The sequence below is a fragment of the Vanessa tameamea genome, chromosome 27 (assembly GCF_037043105.1).
Source record: "Vanessa tameamea isolate UH-Manoa-2023 chromosome 27, ilVanTame1 primary haplotype, whole genome shotgun sequence".
In the NCBI taxonomy this organism is placed as follows: Eukaryota; Metazoa; Arthropoda; class Insecta; order Lepidoptera; family Nymphalidae; genus Vanessa; species Vanessa tameamea.
In genome coordinates, this window is record NC_087335.1 from 4074219 (window position 1) to 4099493 (window position 25275).

The window sequence follows — 25275 nt, forward strand, 5'->3', positions numbered from 1 at the left end:
CCCTGCGATTTACTTCTGATGAGATTTGGTATGGAGATAGTTTGAATCCCGGGTAAGGACATAAGCTACTTTTTGGGGACGGGCTCTGCTATGTTATTCGCTAGAAGTAGGTCTTGATTAATATATATTTATTTACAAAACAAAACGAATGCATGTAACTACTTATATCCAGTTTAATTTTACTTCGAAAGTTCCGATAACTTTCAAAACGCCATTTTCAATTACCATTTGCTAAAGGCGCACGTTTTGTGTGAATGCGCTGAACGTGTGTTTACAGCGTGTTTACATGCAAACGATTTAATTACAATAAGAATCTGACTACGGTGTTTCTTGCTGATTTTTCTCGGTAGAATCTTAATTTTAACCTTTAATAACAAATACTTTAGTGGTGGTAGCTTTACTTTTAACAAAGTTGTGAAAAATGACGAAAAGTGCATGTGAAAGCCTACTAAACTATTTTTATAAACATTCGACAAAACGATGCATACCGATGTCGGACGTAATATATTAATGCGTCGTGTAACACGACCCGCGTATTTTTTCCAGCGTTTGTTTAATTACTGCTTATGGTAGAGGGTTGGGGGTGCAAAAGTTAGGCAGCCTGTCCTTTTCTGTGCCGCTGATAAGAGGCTTGAAAAATTTTGTGGTGATGGCTTCACAGACTCAGGTTCGTATTTATAATGATGATGTCCTGATTGTCCTGAACAATTTCAGCATTGTAAGCCAATTTAAGGCAGACTAACCAACTTCTGGACATAATATAGTACACAAGTGTGTATACAAATACAGGAGCCCTCTGTATTCCCTCACCCTCATAATCAGACGGGACGGCAAATCCGATAAAACTGGAGTTCAGGCGCAGGACCAATGGCTTGACGTGTTCTCCGAGGTACAGGTACCTACAACTTCTATGAGAAATTATCGGTAGAAATAGTCCAATATTTTATATCGGCCAACCTTGGATCCAAGACTTACATCTATGGATATATATCTAGCCACTTGACCAACGAGGATTTCGTAATATTTCTAAAAGTACTGGTTCGCCGATATTAGCAATTTTCACTTCGACTACGTCACTATATTAAACTATATCTCAAAAACTACAATATATTAACTTACTATATACTCATAGTAGTAAATACACACATATATAATAATTGTAGTATAAAATAAAAGCGCGAAAGGAACTTCGTCCGTTCGTCCGAAAATATAAGTATTTGTAATGTATGCGTTCAACAAGGAGGTCCATTGAGATCTGTTTTATTCAGACTTGGAAAGCGTGACTACAATTCAAATTTAAATTCTTAACTTGAAAAATTAAAATAAAGTTGCGTTCAGTTATATACGCGTGTTTAGTTTTATATATCTTCATTATTTTGTGATTTAGGTAGGTGGACATTTATAGGTCACATGTTAAGTGGTAACTACAGTCCAGAGTCGTTGGCGCCGTTAGAGATACGAGAGTTAACAATTCCTTAAATCCCCAATGCTCCACAAACCCTGGGAACTAAAATGTTATGTCCCTTATGCCTTTTATTGCTAAATATTTATGTTTGGTGGTATAATATAAAAGTGTAATGAAGTGGAATGCTATATAATATACTTGGAGAAAGTGAGTAAGTGACTTCGGTGGCTCCCAAACATCATCAAGCTGTACTATCGGTTCTTGACGAGTGAACTTAATAAATAATAAAAACCCTTTTATTTCTTGCTTCAGTACAGGTTTACAGTTTAGAGACATTGTGCATGCATTATTTACATAATTAAATATATATGTATATATACTTTTTTGTGGTTTATTTTTGCAAGAACCGCTCTCGACGGCAGGTCCTCCTGAGATGACCATTGTTCTATCTTTTGCTTCTCGCATCCAGTAGGTGCTTGCTACTTTGGTTACGTCGACTGTCTAGCGCGCAAATGGCCTACCCCTTTTTCTATGGTCCGATGGTCCTAGCCATGACGAATTAACATATAAGTACATGTTTAGGTATATTATATATTGATAATATTATGACGTTATTTTCTTCTTAAGCATTAAAATACTTATAATTGATTTTTATTTTTTAAAATTAATTCGAACGCCGTCACAGTTTATAGCTAGTTTTAAATAAAACTCTTATTTAGAAATTTCCTATCGAGCAGTTCACATCGACTTCCTCGTACTTCATGAATAAAATAAATGAATGGAAAGGTTCCAAACTTCGATTGAGACCGCCAAAGGCCGATCTGTTTGCGAGACATGTCGCCAGTTAGAATGTTCCCACACAAGAAGCTTGGCTATACTATACAAATACATATATTGTATTTAATCAGCCGTACTATGTTACTGTCAAAGAGCCACTAGCATAGTTGGTTTTGAATATTTGTTTTGTATATAGGTACATATTTAAAGATAGATGAAGAGTCGATATGGATTGGGGTATAGATTTCAAACTTAAGAAGGATAGCAAGTTCAAATTCTGACAAGAAAATTAGTCTTACTCATAAGCAGAAGATCCTCACGTTTTAAATAAATTCTACAATAATAGTAAGAGTCTTTAATTTTAAATACAGCATTACTAAGTCCCCCATCCCCTCGGACTGACTCCGTGGTCTCGTGGCTTCATTTTTTCTGTCGAATAATTCACAATAACAGGCCGATGTCTGGATGTTGTACATTTCCGTTCCTCGGAAAGTACGTAAAGCCGTTGGTTCTGCGTCTGAACTCTTCCCGATCGTGTTGGTGGATGACATCATCATCAACATCCCTTCTTAATTTATCAGCGTGGAATAGAGACCCTATAATATTCATAGAGTAATTAATCATAAAATCAATTCAAGTTTTGTATGTACAATATGCTATATAGCGCTATATTTTGTATGAAACGTAACCTTATCTATCTCTGAGAAATACTTGAATTGCATTCCCATAGATACCGAAATTGCCATAACAATAATTTATTTAAACGTTAAATTATGTACTCGTACTTTCAAGATGACGTGATAAGAAATTTTGCACAACTTTATTGGCTTTGAATTTGTTCAATCAAGTTTAAAAGACAAGAACATAATAGGTTATATTATGTACCTTTTTGGTGGTAGGGCTTTGTGCAAGCCAAACCGCCAAACAGCAATCCAACCAATGATTAGTACTGTTGTGTTCCGGTTTGAAAGCTAAGTGAGCCAGTGTAACTACAGTCACAAGGGATGTAACATCTTAGCTCCCAAGGTTGGTGGCACATTGCCGATTCGAGAAATAGTTATTAATGTTTGGAATATTGAATACTGCTGTTTGGCGGTGGGTGGTACCAACCAAAAAGGGCTCGAACAAATCCCTACTACCAAAAAGGGACATAATAGTGTGGAGCTTGAATAAATGTAATGTCCCACTATTGTGATAAGGCTTCCCCTCCTTTTCTAGGGGAAGCTTGAATAATCATAGATTTGTGAAATAAAATACGTTTTAAACGTCAACGATGCTCTGATCAGAACTTTGGAATTGAAAATGAAATGAATATAAAAATTGTGTTGTAATTTAAATGAATATATATTAAAGAAGAACTGTTTGTAGTGCACAATGTAGCTGAGTTACTTACAGACCAATTGAAATACCTAAAGCTGAGGTTTGTTTATCTTCATTCCTTCTTTTATTGGAATAGGCTTTAGGTGTGAGAATATAACGTATCTCTATTGCAAATTTAATTCAAATAAGTCCAACAGTTATGGTGTGATTTTGTAACAAATATCCAAATCTATATATAATATTAGTAGGACACTGGAAACGATAAATTTAGATTAGCTGTTTGTTGATTTGTTTCTAAATAAGTCAACACTTTTAAATTTTATCCGTGTTAAAATTATGTATAAACCTGCATTTAAAAATTTAGTGACACTTGTGATTGAAAACTTTGATTATATAAACATATTTGTCAATTATCAATTATAATTTAATTATCAATAATCACTTTTATGTAAGTAATTATAACCAGCAGCAGACTTTGAGAGCAAGAAACTCATTACAAGATAAAATAATATGTATTTTATATCTTAATGTTTTAATCTAAACGTTACTAAACTTTTCTTTTTTTTTTAAATATAGTTAGGCGGCCTAGCAAACGTGTCACATGTAGGTAGGTGGTAGTCACCACTGTAAGAAAGCGGTAGAATATCTGATGATTATGGTACTTATCGAGACGGGCTTGGAATAAAACTATTTTGTATAAAATACATAGAATCTTAGATTCCAAGATTGACAAAGCCCAAAGGGTTAGTATGATAAACTGACAGTCACATAAGTCCCAAAATCGACAAATGTAGATGTAAATGAAGAGGATCTGATCTGGAGTGGAAACTACGTCTTGGCAAGCGAAGCGTAGGATGTCCTCCAGGTAAATGGAGTGATGATATACGCAGAATAGCTGACAGCGGATGGAAATTGAGAGTTGAAGATGGAGTGTGAGAGTGAATGGCGTTGAATGACATTGAGTCTATGTCCAAGTGTGGAAGAGCATAGGATGATGATGGTATACATATGCAAAGATTAACCATCACGTAGGTCTTTAAATCGTCTACATTTCAAAAATTAATTAAAATAAATACGCGTGCCTCTCGGGACGCCCGACAGAAGTGATAAATTAAACTAATGACCTCTGAGAGAGGAGAAGCCTGCCTACCGCTGCTATATGCGTAAGAGTTAAGGAACTCAGACAGACTGGCGCCGTAACGCGTTACGTAACGAACCGGTTTACCCTTCCATAAGAAGTTATCACTTAAAAAATACTCTTAACGAAGCCGTACAAGAGACCCATCCAAAGCTGGGTTTTTAGAAATCTTAAAAAAATTGAATATTAAAGTTGTATTTGTATGTACTTTACTTTACTTTATGCTTTATTGTACACCACACAGAGAAGATCCAGCCTTAATAAAAGACGCGTACAATTTAGGCGACCTTATTGCTACATAGCGATCTCTTCCAGGCAACCAACATGTACATATCACGTATCTATTGTTTGTCCATTTTTATTTATAATATACATAACTAAAAAGTAAATTTACTTTATTATATCACCGTTACATAGCGTTACAAACTTATTGATGTTTAATAATATTTGCAATACAAAAATCTAAATAAATAAAAACAAAATATACTTTGTTCGAGTAAGCTTTTACAGGCACATTTGAATAGTCATTTTATTTTAAAACTATACTAAGTGAAGCTACCACCGGTTCGAAATGTAGATTCTACCGAGAAGAACCGGCTAGAAACTCTGTAGTTACTCTTTTCATTTAAAATACAAAGTTATGTTAATTAAATACATAATAATATATGCATATAATATATCCTATCTGGAAGTCAACAAAAAATAGTTTTTTAACATCCATATAATCTTGTATTGAATAATATGCTTACAAAGATACACATTTGAGTAGCTACTACTTACCATTTAATCTACCAACAAAGATATATGGTGAGTTAGCCAGCGTATGTAGCCACGGGTGGCCAATATTTCATCGAGTTTCCAATTTAATTTGTAGAACAAACCACTCTTTTTTAAAAAAAACAACATTTTTTTTAAAAATTTTGGTTTTTTGTGAGTCGCCAAGATTTGGAACGAACTGCCTGCGTCTATTTTTCCTGATAAGTTGAACTCTAGAGCCTTTAAGAGTAGAGTGAACACGTTTCTTTTGGATGGCCGTGTACCACCTCCGTCTTCATCTACACTTTCCATCAGGTGAGATGGAAAAAATCGTCTATTCCATTACAACTATATAAAAAAAAAGTTTAATATAAAATAAACACATGACACGTGTGAAACATACTTGCATCAGAAACGTGCAATCAAATTCGAAATTTAATTTTTTACTACAATTCCAGTATTTCATAATCATACAAAACTCTTGTGATCATAACATATATTGCTGTACGTTGTTTATTGATATGCTAACTTTTCGCGCCATCACAGATCCAGGAGCTTATCATAGCTGCAGCGTTCGTTGGAGGGTCGAAGCAAGTCAGACGTCAGTACGGTATCAAAGAGCAACAACGCTAGTCGTGTCGTTAGTGCAGTGTGAATTTTACGTGTCGTGTTTTGTGGACGGATTTTTGTTTCTCGGATGTGTTCGGATTACGTTTATTTGGTAAGCGTTTCGTTATTGCTTTGATTTGATATTTTTTTGTTCTTATCTTTTTTTTAAGGCAAGTATTCTATTTTTGAAAACATTGTTTGTTATTGTTTTTATTTTAAGCGAATCTTTGTTATACATGTCGCTAATGTTTAGAGATATATAAATAGAGAGATATATAATTTATATAAATCTGTTATTGATAGAAATATTATATGTATATAAGTATACAAAAAATATTAATCTTTAAAACATTTGAAAAAATGATTTATTTAATAATATGTACTTTCTTTAAAAAATATATTTATATAAATGAAATATTTGTAAATGATTAATTATTAATATCAAAATATTTCTAATATTACATATTTACATACTATATATATACATTCAATATTGATAATAAATGTATTAACATATTTTATTATTGTAATAGGTATAAATCATATTAAAAATGACGTTTTTGAAGTTCCATTTACAAATAAAAGATGGCGCCAGCGTCTTCTATGAATTATACGTAATTTATAATTTTATATTTTTTATGTTTATATGATGAAAACTTTTTATAAAACAATTTAAAATATTTATATTAAATATTATACTTAATATATACATATATTCATCTTCATATATACATATAATCATTTTCAAGTAAGTAATAATAAAATAAATAAAAATAAAAAGCTTGGAAGCCTTATAAGACCACATAATTCCAAGGCTATCTCAAAACTTAAACAAACCCATAAAAAAACTATATTAACAAGTAGTTGCAACAAAAAGTTGATTTACCTCGAGATGAGTATAGGCACAAAACTTTGCAGTTATCTTATTTGAAATCATTGAAAAATCAACCTTATTGTTTCACTGTTAAAGTCGTCACGTGTACTTTATCAATATATATGAAATTTGTATTATATCAAGTTATTTGCGGTTGGTTTATAGAATGATTATTGGAAATTGAACCTTATGCAAATGGGTTAAGAGTTATATATTATATTATTTTTCGTTTGATAAATGCGTATAAATTTTAAAGGTTTTTTTGTATAACAGGTTACGTTTTCCTACGTAATTAGGGCAGGTGTTGGGTATCAAGATTTTTTTTTTATTTATCTCGTTTATTTTTGATCCCTTGACTTTTTGTCCGAGATTTTGTTTCTACTAAATAATGTAGTCAAGTGACAATATGTGACAGATCTTAACACTTTCTATCTGTGAGTATTATATTTAAAACTGTTGATGTGATAAACTTCGGAAGGCTTTTATTAAAGCGTATAATATATGCTATTATTCAATATTTAAATATAAACTTAAAACGTATAAAACTTAATTTTCAGAAGTGACCAAAATCTATATTTCTTTCCGCATAATAAATTTTATAAAATGTTCACAAACCTGTTAACAAAGAAGCGTGTTATTAATATTTGTTAGATTCAGGGATGGAATCGAACAATTAGGTGCTCTGGGAAAATAAAAATATAAGTGATTACTATTTAGTATTTTTTTACGATTAAGAGTGTCGTGGTAAAAAGTTTGGGAAGCAGTGCATTCGGCAATCGAAGATTGGCATCATATTTCTAGGTTGTTATTTATGAATCCTTATTAGATAAGATTGCGCAGAGAGATATGTTCCCAGCCATTAGTAATTCCGTACAACTCCCTTGCTAGTATAGTGGTTATTTATAAGGCTGTAGATCCTGAGGACTTGCGTTCAAACCCCGGACAAGTGAGTAAGGAAGTTATTGGGTTTCTATGCCATGATATTCTCAGTAACAGTCCAGAGTCTACATCGTATCGTGTCCTGAGGCATTAGAGCCTAAAAAGCGCTCTAACGACTTCCTTTACGTTGCAGATTGCTTCAACTCTGCAAGACTTGAAATAATTCAAAAAATTGACAGAAAGCAATACGACACACAAATGTATATTGTGTGTGTGCGAGTCTGGTCTCAATGTCAAACGTCACGACAGGTAACTTTAGTCTTTATCTGTCTTTACGTATTTATAATGAACCATTCTATGAAACATAGAAAGAGTTATGTTTAAATAAAGAATTTTAATGTTATGCATTAATTCGGCCCTAATTAATGTAGATCGGCTCAGGTCCGGTTTTATCCATTTAATAAGAAAATGTTCTATAAAATACGATATTTTTTCGTATTTTTATATAAATTCCGAAATGATTTTCGTATTTTTATATAAATTCCGAAATGATTTTCGTGAATTTTATATTAATCTCATTATACCATGACGGATTGCAAATTTAACGGTTGTAAAACGCCGACACGAATCCTAAGTCGCTATCCATTGTGGATACGCAAAAAATACATACAATTAGACCAATTTACTTTGACCTCCGGCTTTTTTATATTATCGACAGAAAAATTGTTCTATAAGGATCATTATTACTGGTAATTGATAGTACTGTGTTATTAACTATTGAAAGCTTGAACATTCATTGATAAGGTTCTATAGCAGTTTTTTTTTATATGAAGAATTTTTTGATTTTGCCAAATCGTTATCTATATTAAATACAAGTTAACCGTGGGGTTTTGCCCAGGTAGATACATAAAGGAGACAAACGCACAAATTAGATTGGATTAGGCTTTTGCCATTCGCTGGCATTCTCAGATTACCTCACCAAAGTATTATAACACACGGACGAATAGTGTAGGAAGGCATACAGGACAAATATATATATATTGTAAGAATTTACTTCTGATCTCACACGCTATATTATAAGAAGTGAGTGTCGTTTAAATATCATATCATTTTCTGACGCTTGATTTGCAGTGACATTCGAGTTTCGTACATGATAGCTCTAAAGATTATCGAATACTATTTGGACCAGTACAACAAAGCTTGGCTGTATTCAGCTTCGAAATTTGTACTTAGTCTTTAACCAATCAGGAGGAGCTACACTACGAACTCAAACACACAATTATTGACACACTTGAAGTATCAATGTGTTACCACAAATCAGATTATAAATCATTCTAACATACAATGTTTTCTACTACTGGAATAGTCAATAGTCCAACGATAAAGGCAGAATTGTGATAATTATAACGTCATCATTAAAATTCTGCTCTCTCTCTCTCTCCAATTAGAACAGTCTATATCTATCCCGTTCACTCTAACTGTTATCGATTATGCCTATAAATCGAGTGTGGTTCATAATTCTTCATCATATATGACGTTCGATAATTCTGAATAATGATGCTAAGCTAGAATCATAATTAAATGTCATATCCGTAGCCTCTGTAAATAATGAATGAGCAAGTCGACGTAAATTTTAACCGTGGACAATGAATTCCCTGTAATAGTTTATAAAATATTATTTATAATCTGTTGTGAAACTCTGTTTTGAAATAAGTATTTCAGAGACAGATTATATATTTACTAGCAGTTGCGCGGGATATGCTCGCGTGGAAGTTGAATATATTTACAGATTAACTTAAAATATTACTTTAATTTAAGATCTCGTTGTATGCCGTTGTAAAAAATGTTATTTAGGTATATGTACCGTGTATACATACATATGCATTTAGTAAAAATGGGTTATTTTAATATTACAAACAGACACTCCAATTTTATTATATGTATATATTATTTTCCGTTTCTATAATAAAATTCCGCAGAAATTTTTAACTTTGCCGTTTCATAAATTAAAATCATTTGTAAATAATACATTGGTAAAGAAAGCATTTTATTCGATACAAGATTATATAGATGATAAAAAAGCGTGGAGTTAATACTTGCTGACTTCCAGGCAGGATATATAACATACATATATAATTGTATTTAACTGACATGACTGTATTTTTAGATGTTGAAAAAGAGTAACTACTGAGTTTCTTGCCGGTTATTCTCGGTAGAATCTTTATTCCGAACCGGTGGTAACTTGACTTAATATAGTGTGTTAAATGTCGATTCCAAAGTGTAAAAGCGTACTTAAAAAAAGTATATGTATTTTTATTGTGATTTTGAATATTCTTTATTATTTTTTATAAATACATTTATAGCAAAATAAACGTTCTTTAAAACTTTACATACATAGTAAATTTGTTGTCTGTCCTGTTTAACGTTTGGTCTTCCATGTAGTGGGTAACCTATCGTGGGTTTCCATTCATTGTCATCAGAACTGAACGAATCAACATATAAAATTTCAACTCCATAGAATAAGAGGAAATGGTTCTATTTTAGCTTGCAATATTTGACCTGAACTTAACTAACAAACGCTGTAACGAGTTCAATAAAAGCTATGTCAATTCGTAAGACAACAAATAGACAATGTAACACGTGAGTAAATAGTTTACGAACTATATACCTAAATTGTTACTTATATATTTTTTGTAATTTTAGTATGAGTTCTTACACTGTGATACAATCAATTCATAATATAAAACTATTCTATTATATTAGTTTGCAGGGCGAGTGAGCCAGTGTAATTACTGGCATAAGGTTGGTGACGAATTGGACGTCAATGTCAAACATTTTACATTTAAAAAATATATTAATCACGTAGTTAGCATCCTAACTATAAATGATAAGTAAAAATGTTACAGGGATTTGGATCGTCATGAAGTTGTCAGGATACCCTATTTGGGTACCTAACCCCCATCCCCATACACGGGCCAAACTGCGTTCGGTTAATAGCTACGAATATAAATTTCAAAGCGAATACGAAAAGCATTTGACAAATACATATATATTTTAGAACATCTATTCCGTATACCGGATACAGTGGGATTAGAATAATATGTTAATTTGTCTGTTCTTTTTTTTTAAACGGGAAATCCTTTAAACTTTTTTTATCGTCATTGTCAATTGAGTGCAACAACTTTTATCTCAACGTAAAAATTATACGATCAAGTTTTATTTCTGACCAGTCTAAGCATTTATAGATGAAATACAAGTTTTTATTTATACAAAACGACTTAGCTATACATCGCTGGATGTTTACAACAAAAATCATTAATAAATTGTTTTAATATAACTGACTCTGCCACGCGGTTATACGTGCAATAAATTTATATTATACATGGAATCTTTGATTATTTATTTGTCTAAAAGAAACGGGACAACTTTATAATCTTTGTGTGCGTGATAGCGTTTGTGCGCTTATCTACGCTAGTGTGCGTGTTATTTTTTGCACAATTTTTTGGGTTCTGTACCTAAAGTGTAAAAGACCCTATTACTAAGACTCCGCTTTCCGTCCGTCTGTCACTAAGCTATATCATATCATACGTATATATAATTTTACAGATGATGTATTTCTGTTGCCGCTATAACAAGAAATAGTAAAAACAGAATAGAATAAATATTTAAGTGGTCGTATGGGTATACGACAAAAATGATTTATTTGCCGTTTTATATAGATAATGGTACGGAACCCTTCGTGTGCGAATCCGACTCCCAGTTGGCCGGTTTTTATTCTCAGCGTTCTCAGCTTTGACAGTCTATCTAGACATAAATACTCAAAGCATGGAACAATAAAAAGTTTTAAAAACTCACAATATAAACGGAAGAAAAATAACAATTTTATATACAATTCCCGGATTTCGATATCTTGGAAATACATTATAGCAAAATTACCCACTAAATAGCGTAAAATATCGATAAATAGTTCGATAATTTTAAGTATATTAAGACTAGAATGTGTTTAATGATACTCGTTACAGTAATAACATACATTAGAATAGTTTATTTACGAGATGACCTTGAACAAGCAGACGGACAAACAGACAAACTTAAAAAAGCAGATATTCAGAAGGCACAGTCACTTAAATTTCATTTATATTTATTGTTAAATATTATGATATTTTTCAAGTTAACATAAGACATTAGTATAATATCTCCTGTACAATATTCTCCATTAAGAATGGGCGCCATAACCGTAGGCGAATAGGCAAATGAGCCACCAGATGTCAAGTGGTCACCACCTATAGACCTTAGCGCTATAAAATATTAACCATTCCTAACATCTCCAATGCGCCACTAACCTTGGGAGCTAAGATATTGTGTCCCTGGTGCCTGTAGTTACACTAGCTCACCCACCCTTCTAAACGGAACACAATAATACCTAATATTACTGCTTGGTAGGATACATGATGAGTGTGTGGTACCTTAAGCACCACTGAATTTTCATGTGCTAATATGTGCTTAGAATTCATCTCAAGTAAACGCATGTGTCTAATTTCAACAAAAGTCTGCCACATTTGTATCCACAATACCGCATTGAAACAGCGTGGTGGAATATGCTGAAACCTTCTCCTCAAAGGGAGAGGAGCCCTTAGCCTAGCGGTGCGAAATTGACAGGCTGTTACTGTTGCTGTTGTTAGGTAGTACGTAACCAGACAGACTTTCACAAACACCTACCACCAAGAAATTTGATTAAGAGAACATCATTATCTTGGTATCGAATGTGAGTTTGTTACTCTTTAATATACTAACTCCTGAAAAAAACATCACATCAGGTTGTCAGGTGTACAGAAAAGGGTATAACAACTTCTCCCCTCCCTTTCATACGTAGACGAAGCCGCGAAAACTAGTTATCGCATAAATTAAAAGCACTCTAGCGACATGCTACACTGTACGATCAAGAATGTCACCGATTCCTAATACTGCGCGCTGTACACGCTAAATTAAATAAAACCAGTTAAGTTTATTCATATAATATTATATTGTCGTATAAGATATATTAATTACAATTTAATAAATAATATGTTAGCAGTAACTATATTTATATTCAAAATCTTGAATTTATAATCTGTAAATTCCGATAATCCGGAATATAATGTGTATTGCGTTGGGGTTAAACCAGTTTCAACTGGATTTGGAAAGAACCGGTTCGAACCTGAGCCATTTTGCATACTCCCTACTCACTCCTAACAAAAGTCTTGTGCCAAATGTATTAGCAATCTCTCAATTTTCTCTTTAAATAAGAAACAACCGACTATTTTGCAATATGAACCTTAAGCGTAAGGAAATAAGAATGAAGAAAAACCTCTAACTTACCTTGATCAATAACCGATGATTAAATATAGTTTAAATAAACGTGCACTTCAAACATAACCAATTCTATATCTGTTCTAAAGTAAAATATTTCCATTTTCAAAAATCCTTCTAGAATAGTAAAACCCATTCTTAATGGAGAATATTGTACAGGAGATATTATACTAATGTCTTATGTTAACTTCTACTAAGCTAGTCTAGTCTAACTAATAATACTAAGTAGTCATAATCAGATGAGATTACAATTTGACATGATCAGAGATCAGACGCAGCATTAATGGCTTTACGTTTGAGAGTAGCTCTCTACTACGGGAGTTAAAACACTACCAATTTTTAGGCAACTGATCATTTCTTATCAGTAAAACCAATTTTTTGGGCGTGAATCTTGTTTTGAAGTCGGACCCACCGATACAGTATAACCACTAAACCAACGAGGCCTTAAATAATAATAAAATATGTTTGCTACGTAACAAAAGCCTAAACCTAAATATGTATGAATAAATATAAATGCGGTACAAATCGTGACCGCGTGGAATGTTGCCTAGAATTAAATAAGCTTCATTTATTTCGCTGTTTTTTAGTAACACCGTTTCTATTTCTTTATCAGTTTTGTTTTAAAAGTATAATTTATAATTTTTGTTTCATTATAAAAGCAGTTTACTAATCGTTTCTAAAATATAATTTAAGATTTTTTAAATTAATGTATTCGTTTGATTACTTTAATCAAAATTTATTGATAAGGATTTTCTTTTTGTAGTTCGATTATACTTTGCCTAAACCATCTGTATAAAAAAAAAAACTTAAATAAAATATTAATGAAAAATATTATTAGCATAAGTAATAAGTTGAATTACAAAAGTCTCCTCCAAATTAGAAATCTCTATACTATAGTTTAAACCATATATTGTTAGCCGAGGAATCGCTTCCCATCTATGCTTTGAAAAAAACTTCACATTTAGAATTACATAACTTAAAAAAAGGTAAACTTAGTCTCTGTTCATGTTATTGGCTAGACGCTAATTTATACGTATAACTGTCTGTCTGTATGTGTCTACATCGATAGAAATGCAATCACTTGTATTTATTTTGATTGTCACTTTGTCTGTCTGTTGGTCTTTCACAGCCAAACAACTGATCAGAATTCGACGAGATTCGGTATGAAGCACGTTTAAGGTCCAAGGAAGAATATAGGCTGTATATACTTTTATGCTTAATACCTGATGATACAATCCTTAAGACGCGAGTAAAAAGCAGCCGACAATCAGTATAATAAATATTATTTCTCTTTTTTATTTAATACGTATATTATAGCATTGGTTGGCGGACTAGCATATGGGCCACCTATTGGTAAGTGGTCACCACCGCCGATAGACAAAGACGCTGTAAGAAATATTCACCATTCCTTACATCACCTATGCGCCACCAACCTTGGGAACAAAGATGTTATGTACCTTGTGCCTGTGATTACACTGGCTTACTCATCCTTCTAACCGGAACACAACAATACAGAGTACTGTTATTTGGCGGTAGAATATCTGATGAGTGGGTGGTACCTACCCAGGCGGGCTTGCACAAAGCCCTACCGCCAAGTAAATCACTGTTAAGTGTATATACACACACCTAACAGATCAGCACACATACAGACTGACAAATATTAGTATGATATATATAATATTCTCGTTTTTATTTAATACGTATACACTCACAGACACAGCTCAGCACACACACAGACAGCTGAGTGTGATGCAACTTATAAACACTGTCATTGTCTGAGTCAAGCGTATGAAAACATTTTAATAAATTGTAATTAACAGTTCCCGTATAGAGCGTATGGTACGCTATATGACAACACGATGTTGAGTTTAACGTTTGATAGAAGTGAAACCAGTCCATTATTTACAACGCCCTGGCGGATGATTTACATACAAATGTTACGCTAGCCAAAACGTGACAGTTTACGTTTAAAACGCGAAATGTTACGTAAATTTATATAAAATCCTAACTAATATATATATTGTTCTTTATTTGAATTTACTGTAGACCACGTGATATTTACACATAAGCCTGCCGTGTCTATTTTCATCTAAACGATTATTATATGTCTGTCTAAAGGAATAAAATAATTAAGAGTTTTTAACATTAAACACTTTTTTACATTACAAACATTAGCAGCCTGTAAATTTCCCACAGCTGGGCTAAAGGCCTCCTCTCCCTTTGAGGAGAAGGATTGGAGCATATTCCACCACGCTGCTCCAATGCGGGTTGGTGGAATACACATGTGGCAGAATATCGTTGAAATTAGCCACATGCAGGTTTCTTCACGATGTTTCCCTTCACCGCCGAGCACGAGATGAATTATAAACACAAATTAAGCACATGAATATTCAGTGGTGCTGCCTGGGTTTGAACCCGAAATCATCGGTTCAGATGCACGCGTTCTAACCACTGGGCCATCTCGGCAACACTTTTTTACTAATAGAGAATAGAGCATATTTTTAACTTATAAATATTCAAAATGTTTAGATAACAATCTATATGAATATACTATTTATAAAGGCGAAAGTAACTGTCACTCTGTTTTCACGGCCAAACCGTGAACGGAATTCGTTGAAATTTCGTATGGAGCCAGTTAGAATCACCAGAAAGGCCTTAGACTTTTTACTTTTTAATACCTAAAACTCTGTAACGCGGGTGACACCTACATTGTTTACATATAAATTTATAAATGATATGAAGTTTACATAGGAAAGGACATAAATATAGGATACCTAACACCGTCTATTCATTTTAAACTAATATTTTTATAAACTTTAAGTGTTTATTGATATTATATAACTTTTGATTGATGGAAACTGGGTTCACTTTGGATCACGAGCGTCCGTTAAAAATAATCAACTCAACTATCAGAGCTTCGCTAATAGGTATTTAATTACTAATCTCGCGTGAAACTATTTAAAACAATCGTTTAAGCCGTGACGGTTAGAGTTCCGTGGATAAGTTAACAAACACGATTCGAAGTGTTTTATTTTTTTATTTTATAGCTATTCGTTCCAATAGCCGGTTAAGTGTTTAATTAATATTTATGTAATAAATATATTCTTATGAATAACTGTTTGTTTCTGAATACGTTAGTTTATTTATTATATAATTACATAAGTAAAGCGCCGATAGTTCAACAAAAGAAATATTACCGGCATATTAACACGTTTGAACAAATGTAGCTATTAATTATAATACATATGTTTAGTGAAAAAATAATCAGGTCTTTAGGTTTTGTAGACGTTGTACGCCACTCCGAGGTCCCGGGTTCGATTCCCGGCCGAGTCGATGTAGAAAAAGTTCATTAGTTTTCTATGTTGTCTTGGATCTGGGTGTATGTGGTACCGTCGTTACTTCTGATTTTCCATAACACAAATGCTTTAGCTACTTACATTGGGATCAGAGTAATGTATGTGATGTTGTCCAATATATTTTATATTTAGGTCTTTATTTCCCTATGGTCTGTATGTACAGTTTCGAATAAGATTGCTTGAAATTAATAGAATCATTCATCCTATATATTATGTACGTACGTACTTTGAAAACGTTACGTATGTGTGTTGCATTTAAATTCGACCTTGAAATTTTACTACCATTTAAAATAATGTTGTAACTGAAAATATATTAATAACAATTGTAGTGGCATAATGCAGACTACATAATATACTTGGGCCGTCAGCGTAAACGATCCTGTGCCCACCGAAACTACACTACGGAGAGGGTACGGCCGGTTTTTTAGTGGGTATTCCGGTGTACTAGGGACGTCCTGGGCATTAGTGAGTCCCACATACGTGGGGACCCATACCCACTTCACGTGGGGATAACGCGTAATACGTTTATCCAGAGAAAAAAATGACTACATAATATATAGACGTGAAACGTCAGGCACTTAATTGAAAAACGCTATAAATGTTTCATTAAAATTTGATCTTGAAATTTTACGATCCTTTAAAATAACTTCGCATGTGAAAATTTTGGAGTATCATACGGCCTCTCAATACTAATGACGGAATAATGAGAGCTTCCTTATATCATTAAGCGAGTTCATTAGCCTCGATATCAGTGTTGCCACAACCCGTATTATAATTGATGTTAATAAATTGCCTTTAAATATTTCTAATTTATGTTTTTATCCTATTTCGTTCGACACGTTTAGGGCCATTGCTTATCAATATTTAATGCTTCGTTTTCAATTTCACATGATTTTTTAAATACGTATGTGATTATGATTTGAGTCTGTGGAATGTGGTCATATTAAAATGTCATATCGTGATTATATAGCTCAGATAGAAATATACTAGGTTGTAATTGTAGTGGTTGTTTTAGGGTACCGTACGGAATCATTATTAGATTAATTTTTTGTCCGTCTAACCGTCTGTCCGTCAAGACCCTTTTCTCAGGAACGCGTAGAGGAATAAAGACTAAATTAAAACCAGATTCAGAGGTATTTGGTGTCTTAAAACTGTGAAACCTCTAAGTCTACGTAATCAACAGATATGGTCGTTTATGCCACATTTCCTATACAAAGGGATTTAAAACCTATAGGGTACGTCCCATCGAATTAGTATAGGAAAAATCCGAAAACCGTAAAATAGTTGTTGCATCAGTGTCTGTTTGTCTATCTGTCTGATGGTACGGAACTTTCAGTGAGCGAGTGTGATTCGCACATGTTTTCTAAAGCCACAAAAAGGTTAAAAGTACCTTCCAAAATAGATAATAACCAAAGATAGAAATGATCTTTATAGACTTCGAAATCTTTGGTACATTCATTTCATTGAAATCATTATTATTTCTCTGTAAGTAATAAAAAATGTATGTTGAGGTTCATAGTAAAATTCAACCAGTATGTTTGGAATTTTCAAATGTATTTTTTAAGAATACCTCTAATTTTTTTTGAAATAACATCAGCATTTCCTGTGACACGTGGTCGAAGATTGATATTAAAGTGACGTCACCGACCCCATTGCAGCGCCATATTGTCAAAGTAGCGTTTTCGCGCGTTATTTAAATGTGCAATTTTTAATTTGATATTTTTCAGCAAATATGTACTAGAATTAAAAAAAAACAACTTTTACTGGGTTCCATAACCTCTACTAAATAATGTAAAATGGATTTTAAAGACCAGTCAAATAGCCTATTAGATGCGTTCATCAAATCTCTATAAATAATAATAAATAATAATAATAAATATTGGACAACATCACATACATTACTCTGATCCCAACGTAAGTAGCTAAAGCACTTGTGTTATGGAAAATCAGAAGTAACGACGGTACCACAAACACCCAGACCCAAGACAACATAGAAAACTAATGAACTTTTCCTACATCGACTCGTAGAATCGAACCGGGGACCTCACAGTGGCGTACCCATGAAAACCTATGTACACACTACTCGACCACGGAGGTCGTCAGTATAGATATAGAATATGTACTCATCGAATGTATCAACCGTCACACATTCAATTTTAACGTATAGCTTATTCCAACCGCAGGAGGACAAAAGGCAAATAACAACATTTGACATCCAATTGACGAAATATCATTTGAGTTTGAATAATATGTCATATTTATTATCGATAGCGGAGTTATCGGAACTTTGGAAGTTAATATAAATATTTTACTGGAATAGTGTTGTATTATAAATAAAGTTATATTGATCAAGAACTGTTAGTAGTGTATAGCCGAGCTATTATCAAACTGCATGGATTGTTTATCTTTATTCTTTTGGAATAGGCTATATCTATAATTAGAAACAGCACAGGATAGCTTGTCTAATAGTTGATATTATGTAACGCGTTTACGTTAAATACTATAAACATGATTAAATACATTTATTGAACAAGGATATGCATTTTCATACATCAAGAATAGTATCAAATCTTGCTAACACTATGAAACAGACAGTATGATCTTTATGATTATAAAGTCGATAAAACCACGTGACAACAGATTCTGAATAATTAACAATATAGATTATAATACTTTGTAACAGAATATATAATTGAAGAAAGAGATCCGTTGGATCTTAAAATAATATAATTTGTACGATGTAAATTTGTAAGCAAATAATATTTCGATTTGTTTAGCCAAAAAGCTTTGCGCGTGCGTTCGCTTAAGATTTTAGAATTAATTCTGTCACGCGCAGTGTGACGCTGCCCTCATCCGGCATTGTTTCCCACGGACGTACAAATCGATTACTTGTTTAACAGTTGTCTTACTCGCTTCACGGTCAACATTTTTAATTATGTAAAAGTTTATTTTAATAAAATTCCTCGTATTCCTCGCGAATTTAATGTCTTTGTAATTTGTTCGAATTAAATTAGTTTTGAGTGTTATTTTGATTTGAAAGCTGACAATTTGAATTATTTTAATTAGAAAGATTACATATGGTATATACGTACACATATACCATATGTAATCTTTTTGACGTGAGACGTCTGTTGGCACTTGATATGACTATGATACTCTGTACTACTCTCTCTGTCTAGGACGCTCTCATTTTGGCCATACTCCTCATGCGCGTGGAGCATATACAATACGCTTAGTTGTTACATACATTACATTACATTAACAGCCTGTAAATTTCCCACTGCTGGGCTGAGGCTTCCTCTCCCTTTGAGGAGAAGGTTTGGAGCATATTCCACCACGCTGCTCCAATGCGGGTTGGTGGAATACACATGTGGCAGAATTTCGTTGAAATTAGACACGTGCAGGTTTCCTCGCGATGTTTTCCTTCACCGCCGAGCACGAGATGAATTATAAACACAAATTCAGCACATGAAATTCATTGGTGCTTGCCTGGGTTTGAACCCGAAATCATCGGTTAACATGCACGCGTTCTAACCACTGGGCCATCTCGGCTCAGTTGTTATATATCATGATATATGATGATGAGTTGTTATATATCATTATAATATTAAGAAGTATATTATATAATAAATATGTACATATTTTAACGAGAAAACTATATGTTTATTTATTTTACTACATATTTATTTATTATATTCCACACACATATCGACAAAATATCATCTAAGGCGTTTCAAATGCTGGGTTTTTTAATAAGAAATAGTAAAGATTTTAAGAAACCACAGACCAAGATTGGCCTTTATTCTTCCTTGGTCAGGTCTGGTCTCCACACTATGAAGTAACACATCAAAGGTATCGAGAGGGTTCAAAAGCGTTTCCTACGGCACATTGCATATCAGTGCAATAAGGTAAAACAGTTGCCTACATATCATAGTCGGTTAGGATACTTTAAGCTAAATAGCTTGCTCGATCGGAGATATTTGTTGGATCAGATTTTTCTTTACAAAATAGTTAACGGTACATTAGACTGTCCCAACCTCGTAGAAAAAATTAATATTAATGCACCCTCAAGGTTTCCCCGTGCAAGTAAATACGCTCCTTTTTCGATTCCACGTTCAAAATCAAATTTGGGACAGAATGCTATCATAAGTAGGCTACCTATACAGTATAACTTACTTATAAAAATCAAAAAAATTATGTAGACATTTTTTCGGCAAGCTTTAGATCGCCCAGTATGAATTATAAATTATGAAATAAAATAATTATCACTATGTTCAATTCAATATCGATCACGTTTATATGATATGATTTATGTTTTGTATTACAGTGTGTAGCTGTTGCATTGTTGTTATAAAATCTTCGTTACCTATAAAAAAAATACTTTTTTTTTTAATTGTTTAGTAATTAGTTGTTAATTTGTAATTGTCTTGTCTTTTGTAATTTGCATTTTTTATATTGTATTATTATTGTTAGTATGTTTTTTCTGTCCCTTTTTGTATAACATAGGAGAAAAATGTTGTGTTATGTTAATAGATAAAACTGTCCTTTTCCATGCCGTGATATCTTTTAATCGAAACAACACTTAGCTAAATATGTAATTACCTTTATTTTTAACCTATAAATGGTGTACGTTTTGTAAGTTGTCCTTAATAATAAAATAAAATAAAATTCCTTTATGGTTTAGTTTTAGTTATTCTTTGTTCTTGTCGGAATTTTTTTATTTCACTCAAGAGATAAGCTGTTTCAACTTTAAGGTCGATCTCGGTACCTTAATTTAAATCCCCAGGTTGGTTAAGTTGTTTTCCGTCGACAGTAAGTTGCTGAAGTTCTGTCAAGATGTTCTCAGTTGTGGCCTGGAGTTAGGAAGCTTGCAGTGTTTCTATTGTGTTTCTGATAGTACTTAAAGCCATTGATCGTGTCATTGATCTCCCGCCTGTATGAAGAGGTACCCACTCATCAGATTTTCAACCGACAAACAACAATATTTAGTACTGTTGTGCTACTGTAACTACAAGCACAAGGGAGAGAACATCTTATTTTCTTCGGTTGATGGCACATTGGCGTTGTAAGGAATTGTTAATATTTGTAACATTTTCTATCTGCGATGGAGAGCACAAACAAATCTAGTACCTACTTTTCTGAAGTAGGTTAAAAAAATTATAAGATCAAGTGAATATTATATTGTGACATAAATAAATTATCTTCGAACTAATTTATCTGATAGCCACGTAGAAGCCTTTTTATTAAAATCTTATTAGTTCGAAAGATGTACGACGAAGCCGTACGAATGTTACTTTTTCCGCTGAGACGGGTAATTTTATTCCTTGAATTAATTGTTTGAAACAAATCCAATTTGTTTAGGTATTTGCAACGATAATCTATTTAAACGACTTTGGAAGTGACGTGTCATCATTTTTAACTAGCTAACCGTTTACGTAATTATATATATTTTTTTAAGCCAGTGGAATTTCTGGCAAAAAATATATGATATTTTATCGCTTTATGTAAGGTAATAGCCTGTTTAATATTTTAAACGTAAACGGTCTCCATAGCGCGCTGCTCCGTTTGGTATAAGGTAGATGTATACGGGTTTAACAGCTTATTTTGGCTACGCAAAAAATACACCACCTCAGAGGTGAGTGAGCCAATGTATATAATATCGTAAGTTGTCTTTAACTTCTGTCTCTATGTTTCTGGGTGACCACTTTCTATCAGATGGTAAATAAGCTTGCTAAAAAACGTAAAATAATGCAATTAATAAATATAAATTTTATTCAATTTTGCCGTTGTATCGTAAATCATTTCTAAAATGAGATTAAAAAGACAAAAGAATAAAGAGCCGGGTAAATTCGTTTATGAAACCAAAGATTTCGAATAATGGATTTTCAGGTCGAACCTTTCAATTGTACAAATAAACAATGATTTCATGTATGTACGCGTATCGTAATAAAACATGACGAGTACACTTTCGTGAGGCGTTGATTATGGATTGGATGTTTGACAGAACGACTTGTGAAGGTATTGGATACAATCATACTCAATATAAATACATTCATACGCATCGATAATTATGAACGGACATAACGCGTTATTATTGTGTTTTATTTATAAATCGAATAAGCAATGCGACTAAGAGGCAAAAGGTGGTAAGTCTTTTTTTTTGCAAAATACTTCTAATGACTGACAATCACCGAATGTTAAGTGGTCAACGCCGCCCATAAATATTGGCTTTATAATAAATATTAACCAACGTTTACATGGCCAATGTACCAATAACGGGAACTAAGATATTACGCCTAACTCTTAAATTAAAGGCACTACCTTTACATTAAAACTTTAATTATTAAGATAACAATGCACACAAAAAGACAAATTTTATACAAAAAAAAGTGTGTTTATTGTTTCTATTATGATTACCAAAAGTAGGGGTTATATTGCCCCCTTTAGCACCAGGCCACAGTATTTAAAAATCCCAGACGGCCCAGTTGTCGGAACACGTGAATCTAACCTTTTAAGGCAAGAACCTGTGTTTGTAATTCACCTAGTAACAAAAAGCTCTTCAAAAGTTTAAGTTAGGCTTTCGTTTGCAATAATCAAAAATCAATAACTCAACCGCCTGTAAACATTATTAAAACAAAACTGTTTCTTCGTAATAAAGGAAATAAAAAGCGGTTTTCGTTTATTATTTATTTGTTAAGAACGAATTTAACCGTAACGACGAAAACATATAACGCCCGAAAGCCTATCAAAGATATTTTACCTAAATATTTTCCTTGAGGCATTTCAGAACGAAATATCAAAGTGAAATTGCTTAATTTTTTTTTCTAGTTTGCTTTTTAGTCGCCGTTGTTGTGGTGTAAAAACAAAATGGGGCGGCGACGGTCTTTGTAATATAATTTGCATAGATACGTACCGTCGGGCTTGAAGAAAAACCTTATTTAACACACGGAAAGGGAATTTGCAGAGCGAGTATTTTTTTTTTTTATGTTCTTCGTTTCTCTGGTAAATTTAGACAATAATCACTTATCGAATTACTGATAGAGATTTTTTTTTATGTAAATGATCACTTATTTTGGTTTAAACAGTGACACATTTAGTCTGAATTAGGGCTCCCTCAATGTGCACTAAAGTTCCCAAGGCAGTCTTGCCGCATTGAGTTAGGTATAAATGTATCTCAGAAACGAAACCGCCTAGATAGAACATATCATTGAATTTTCACGTGCTTAATTTGTGTTATACGAAATGATTTTTTTCTGCGGTGGTGAAGGATGACATCGTGACAACATATGTTTTTTTGCTTCATGCATCCACCAATTCGTATTGCGTCAGCGTCATGGAACACTACAAACCTTCTTCTCAGAAGGAGGACTTTGTCTAATACTAGGATATTGGGTATTTATAAGGATATTATAGTCGTTGATGTTGACTTCAATGTGTTGGTTTTTTTAAGTCAAAAGAATTTACTGACAATATTTTAAGTACTGTTATTTTAAACCTTATTGATATTTTTTTTTATTCTCAATATTGGTGAGGTGCGTCCCAAGAGGGGCAAAAGCGAAGGGCTTAACGTTTCTTACTTATTAACAATATTAATACAATTGCTTGACGCAATTTTGTCCCGTATATTTCACTCACGACATACTATTTGCTTTCCTCATTCTCATATAACGTGTAAAGTGCTACACACGTACACAATTTACGTTTTCGTAATATGTTTGAGCAATATTGAGGGAAACATGTCTTGACGACTCTTAAAGAATTGTAATGTTTACTCCAATTATTTATTTATTGAAAAAAGTATGTTTGACATTCGCTGAAAATAAGTGATATGTTTTTTTATTTAATTTTATATAATGTAAAGGACATTCTATTTGGTAGCATTTTACTGTTTTTATTTACTGAATAATCGTGTACGTGTATTTACTTTGGGTTCATATGTGTGTGTCTATGTGTACCTAGGCTTGCTTGAGTGTGCGTGTGTGGTGAATGTCACCCTATCAAATAAGTATTAATTATTTAGTGTGGTTAAATTACGGAGAAATTATTCAAAATTAAAAATAAGTTCAAAATTAATAATATAAAAAAGTTTAGGTATTTAGTTATTCTAGACGAAGCTGGCTGGTTTTCAAATGGAATATAGTTGGTTTTTAGAACAGCCTATATAGGGAACTTATGACGCATGCGTGGAGGGTGCAACTATAAACATTTTTTTCACACGTTTATTAATATTAACACGTCTGGCTGCTTTGCTAATTTTTACTACAAGACGTATAAAGTTTTACTACACTTCATGAATATTCATGATTTATTAATTTATATCTTTATTTAATTATACGTTAATAAACTTTACTAATTAAAGCTGTTTTGTGTAATTAATACTTAAACGCGAAACATAGTTAAAGATATCGATGTCGATATTTTTCAAACAAGTACAAGATCATCGACCATATCATAGATGATATATTACTTGGTGGTACCACCTACTAACGTATTCTACCACCAAAAAGTAATACTCAGTGTTGTATTCGGGTTTGAAGGGTTACTGAGCTGTTAGAATTACAGTAACAAGGCATTTAAATCTTTAGACGACCTCCGTGGTCGAGTAGTGTGTACACCGGTTTTCATGGGTACGCTACTCTGAGGTCCCAGGTTCGATTCCCGGCCGAGTCGATGTAGAAAAAGTTCATTGATTTTCTATGTTGTCTTGGGTCTGGGTGTTTGTGGTACCGTCGTTACTTCTGATTTCCATAACACAAGTGCTTTAGCTACTTACATTGGGATCAGAGTAATGTATGTGATGTTGTCCAATATT

The 25275-nt window shown here is 32.9% G+C and overlaps 1 protein-coding gene across 6 annotated transcripts in view; it reads left to right on the plus strand.

Moving 5' to 3' along the window:
• The first annotated feature begins 6016 nt into the window (after positions 1-6016).
• LOC113392036 (irregular chiasm C-roughest protein-like) overlaps positions 6017-25275 on the plus strand; it is an 87429-nt gene continuing 68170 nt past the window's right edge. For all 6 annotated transcript variants that reach the window (XR_010309703.1, XM_026628247.2, XM_026628242.2 and 3 more), the window contains exon 1: positions 6017-6117. The gene's annotated coding sequence lies outside the window, so the exon portion shown is untranslated. The remainder of the gene's footprint in view (positions 6118-25275) is intronic.